Source organism: Schistocerca nitens, chromosome 7 (assembly GCF_023898315.1).
Source record: "Schistocerca nitens isolate TAMUIC-IGC-003100 chromosome 7, iqSchNite1.1, whole genome shotgun sequence".
Classification (NCBI taxonomy): domain Eukaryota; kingdom Metazoa; phylum Arthropoda; class Insecta; order Orthoptera; family Acrididae; genus Schistocerca; species Schistocerca nitens.
Window position 1 is genome coordinate 307,347,398 of NC_064620.1, and position 5,000 is coordinate 307,352,397.

At 55.0% G+C, this 5,000-nt stretch overlaps 1 non-coding gene across 1 annotated transcript in view; it reads left to right on the plus strand.

The window, feature by feature from the left end:
- The first annotated feature begins 3,801 nt into the window (after positions 1–3,801).
- LOC126196943 (small subunit ribosomal RNA) overlaps positions 3,802–5,000 on the plus strand; it is a 1,909-nt gene continuing 710 nt past the window's right edge. Inside the window, exon 1 of the ribosomal RNA XR_007539364.1 lies at positions 3,802–5,000. This exon is cut by the window's right edge and continues 710 nt beyond it. This is a non-coding gene — a ribosomal RNA (small subunit ribosomal RNA).

Below are 5,000 nucleotides of genomic sequence, written 5' to 3' on the forward strand. Positions count from 1 at the left end.
GGACGTTTCCCGCACTCGTAAGTTGCAATCCACACCTATATCTTGCGTTTCATGAAGAGTTTTATCCAATATTCGACATTCCCGCTGTCCCTAAACGTGCTCTAAGTCTGTGCGCGACCGCGTCGCTCACTGTACGGATTCCGATGCTGAGCGATCAGCTATGGGCCGCCCCATCCACGTCGGTCCCCGTGGGCGTTGCACTCGCAGTCGCAAAGACTCTGGGCAATGGCTATGTGCGCTCCGCAATATATTACTGGGACGAGTAATGAGGGTCCGAGCCCCCAGTGTGGGGAAAGTGTTTCGCAGCCCTGACCCACCGGCACGGTGTTGCGTCCCCCCACCTCAAACATGTGACGTAGTCACACCACCGGTTTTGACTAATAGACAGAATGTTTATAATCATATGCCATACACCGGGGGACGATGCCGCGAGGTGTAGCTAGCTAGTGCAGTCGCACCGCTACTACTGTACAGAGATAGAACAGGCATTGACTATACATACATTAAGCTTATACGCGGCGGTGCTTAGTAATACGCGCAGTCATCGGAATATAGATAACACATACAACTGTCCCTATACATGCTGAACGTCTGTGCACACAATGTCAACCACACGTCACCCACACACTCCATCACCCACTAGTCTATGCCTGTAACAGACGCAGACACAACATCTAAGTACCAGCATGGAACAACATCCAGTGCATCCTCTCGGCCACAGTACACCATCCACACTATGATAACCAGACCGGGACGTCGAACCAGAAAACTGAATATCCCACTCTTCCTACAACCACCATTGCTCAGATACGCCACCAACACCCACACATGTCCTACACAGGGGTGCACCCAACAGCACCACACTGCCGCATCTCACAGCACATAAACAATGGCAGGAATGAAAGACACAGGTGTGCCACTCCTTTGCCACAAACACAGAACGGGCGCGCCACCTGCCATGAGCCACAAGTGCAACTGACGTGACATATCTGATAGTGCCTCAGGCGTCCACTTACTACCATCACTATCAACGAACCTCGCCACCCCACCCCCCCCCCACACACACCATCCCTTAACCCAACTTCTGCCTTAACCTAACCCAACTTCTGCCTTAACCTAACCCAACTTCTGCCTTAACCTAACCCAACTTCTGCCTTAACCTAACCCAACTTCTGCCTTAACCTAACCCAACTTCTGCCTTAACCTAACCCAACTTCTGCCTTAACCTAACCCAACTTCTGCCTTAACCTAACCCAACTTCTGCCTTAACCTAACCCAAGTTGCGCCTTAACCTAACCCAAGTTGCGCCTTAACCTAACCCAAGTTGCGCCTTAACCTAACCCAAGTTGCGCCTTAACCTAACCCAAGTTGCGCCTTAACCTAACCCAAGTTGCGCCTTAACCTAACCCAAGTTGCGCCTTAACCTAACCCAACTTCTGCCTTAACCTAACCCAACTTCTGCCTTAACCTAACCCAACTTCTGCCTTAACCTAACCCAACTTCTGCCTTAACCTAACCCAAGTTGCGCCTTAACCTAACCCAAGTTGCGCCTTAACCTAACCCAAGTTGCGCCTTAACCTAACCCAAGTTGCGCCTTAACCTAACCCAAGTTGCGCCTTAACCTAACCCAAGTTGCGCCTTAACCTAACCCAAGTTGCGCCTTAACCTAACCCAAGTTGCGCCTTAACCTAACCCAAGTTGCGCCTTAACCTAACCCAAGTTGCGCCCTAACCTAACCCACGTTGCGCCCTAACCTAACCCACGTTGCGCCTTAACCTAACCCACGTTGCGCCCTAACCTAACCCACGTTGCGCCCTAACCTAACCTACGTTGCGCCCTAACCTAACCTACGTTGCGCTCTAACCTAACCTACGTTGCGCCCTAACCTAACCTACGTTGCGCCCTAACCTAACCTACGTTGCGCCCTAACCTAACCTACGTTGCGCCCTAACCTAACCTACGTTGGGCCCTAACCTAACCCACGTTGCGCCCTAACCTAACCCACGTTGCGCCCTAACCTAACCCACGTTGCGCCCAAACCTAACCCACGTTGCGCCCTAACCTAACCCACGTTGCGCCCTAACCTAACCTACGTTGCGCCCTAACCTAACCTACGTTGCGCCCTAACCTAACCTACGTTGCGCCCTAACCTAACCTACGTTGCGCCCTAACCTAACCTACGTTGCGCCCTAACCTAACCTACGTTGCGCCCTAACCTAACCTACGTTGCGCCCTAACCTAACCTACGTTGGGCCCTAACCTAACCCACGTTGCGCCCTAACCTAACCCACGTTGCGCCCTAACCTAACCCACGTTGCGCCCAAACCTAACCCACGTTGCGCCCTAACCTAACCCACGTTGCGCCCTAACCTAACCCACGTTGCGCCTTAACCTGCCCTGTAATTGTTAGTTATATGAATCTAGGAATTCGTGTAGCGTTGCCTAATTGCAACCATCTCAACATAGTTCACTTCGCGCACACTGTGGTGTTCTGCGTATTGATTCATTTTACGGTGCGTACCCTCACATCTTGCGAGTGTTGCTTACTTTCCACATGGTCCCGCTATCCACTGTATTGTGTACTGCAATAGGACGTATATCGCCCCCGCCCCCCCCCCCCCCCTCCCCTCCTGTCACCTCTAGCTCGTCGGTCAGGAGTTCGCGTGTTGAATGCGCTTCGCAGCTGTGCAATGGCATTCGCATACGTACGCTGGCCACCTTCCACGTGTTCTTTCGTGCACACGTCGCAGCGTGTATGTATGCTGATGGAGTGCGTCGTGACACACAACATCCAGGCATGCAAGACTCGTAGAAGTCGCAAATGTAGATGGATGTCTACGTTTGCTGCCCAAGTTACGCAAATGAACTGGAAATCCGTTGTTGCGCGGTTGTTCGCGCTGGAGGTGAATCGTTGATATCGACGATCGGTACAGGTATTAACCGGTTGCTTCAGCGACACCCGTCATACCCACGAACGTGAGTGGGCATGTGGGTATGAAGCGATACGCGGCGGTGGCTGGGTGGGACCGTCCCCGGCCGGTGAGGGGGGGGCGCCCGGCGTGCTGGCCGCGCGCTGCGTGGGCGCACGCGCGGCAGCCGGCTGGTGGGGGCGCCCAGTGGCAGGCGCGCCGGCTGACGGAGGCGGCAGGCGGCGCATCTGCGTGCCGGCGCACCCAGCGCGCGGCGCCGTGCGGCCAAAGTGGGTCCTCCCGGGCCCGGTGCGAAGCGCGGTGGACATCTGCAGTGTGCTGGTCCGATTGAGGACTGTGTGCGTTGAGGATGCGCCGCCGCCCGGCACTCGGCGCCGCGACGCCGTCTGCTGCTCGGTCGCCCCCGCGGTTCTCGCAGGTGGTTTGTATCGCAGCTGTGCGGATGTGTTGGCGCGTGCGCTGTGCTGGGAGAGTTCGCTTTGGCACCCAAGTGGGGCTCTGCCCCTCTGTGGCGCTGGCGTTGGAGCTGCCCGGTCACTGTTTGTGGCCGCGTGTTGTCTCCCGCCGGCAACACCACGACAGCACGCTCCCGGGCCTCTGTCGGCAGCGGCAAGCTCAGTTGGGAGCACGGGTGGTCGCACTGAAAGCGTCTACTCGCCTATCTCCGGGCGATTGCGCCTCTCTCGAACCCGACCAAGTACTTAGGACGGCGCTGCGCGCCGCCGGGACCTGAGAGGGTTTCGAGGTGTATCGTGCAGGGGAGCCCAGCCTCCTCCTGTTTGCAGAATAATTGAGCGGACGCTTGCGTGTTCGCGCGGGCCCCCGGGACACACTCCCGGGCGGCCGGCTGCTCAGCTCTAGTTGACGCAGCTCCCTGGTTGATCCTGCCAGTAGTCATATGCTTGTCTCAAAGATTAAGCCATGCATGTCTCAGTACAAGCCGCATTAAGGTGAAACCGCGAATGGCTCATTAAATCAGTTATGGTTCCTTAGATCGTACCCACGTTACTTGGATAACTGTGGTAATTCTAGAGCTAATACATGCAAACAGAGTCCCGACCAGAGATGGAAGGGACGCTTTTATTAGATCAAAACCAATCGGTCGGCTCGTCCGGTCCGTTTGCCTTGGTGACTCTGAATAACTTTGGGCTGATCGCACGGTCTTCGTACCGGCGACGCATCTTTCAAATGTCTGCCTTATCAACTGTCGATGGTAGGTTCTGCGCCTACCATGGTTGTAACGGGTAACGGGGAATCAGGGTTCGATTCCGGAGAGGGAGCCTGAGAAACGGCTACCACATCCAAGGAAGGCAGCAGGCGCGCAAATTACCCACTCCCGGCACGGGGAGGTAGTGACGAAAAATAACGATACGGGACTCATCCGAGGCCCCGTAATCGGAATGAGTACACTTTAAATCCTTTAACGAGTATCTATTGGAGGGCAAGTCTGGTGCCAGCAGCCGCGGTAATTCCAGCTCCAATAGCGTATATTAAAGTTGTTGCGGTTAAAAAGCTCGTAGTTGGATTTGTGTCCCACGCTGTTGGTTCACCGCCCGTCGGTGTTTAACTGGCATGTATCGTGGGACGTCCTGCCGGTGGGGCGAGCCGAAGGCGTGCGACCGCCTCGTGCGTGCTCGTGCGTCCCGAGGCGGACCCCGTTGAAATCCTACCAGGGTGCTCTTTATTGAGTGTCTCGGTGGGCCGGCACGTTTACTTTGAACAAATTAGAGTGCTTAAAGCAGGCAAGCCCGCCTGAATACTGTGTGCATGGAATAATGGAATAGGACCTCGGTTCTATTTTGTTGGTTTTCGGAACCCGAGGTAATGATTAATAGGGACAGGCGGGGGCATTCGTATTGCGACGTTAGAGGTGAAATTCTTGGATCGTCGCAAGACGAACAGAAGCGAAAGCATTTGCCAAGTATGTTTTCATTAATCAAGAACGAAAGTTAGAGGTTCGAAGGCGATCAGATACCGCCCTAGTTCTAACCATAAACGATGCCAGCCAGCGATCCGCCGCAGTTCCTCCGATGACTCGGCGGGCAGCCTCCGGGAAACCAAAGCTTTTGG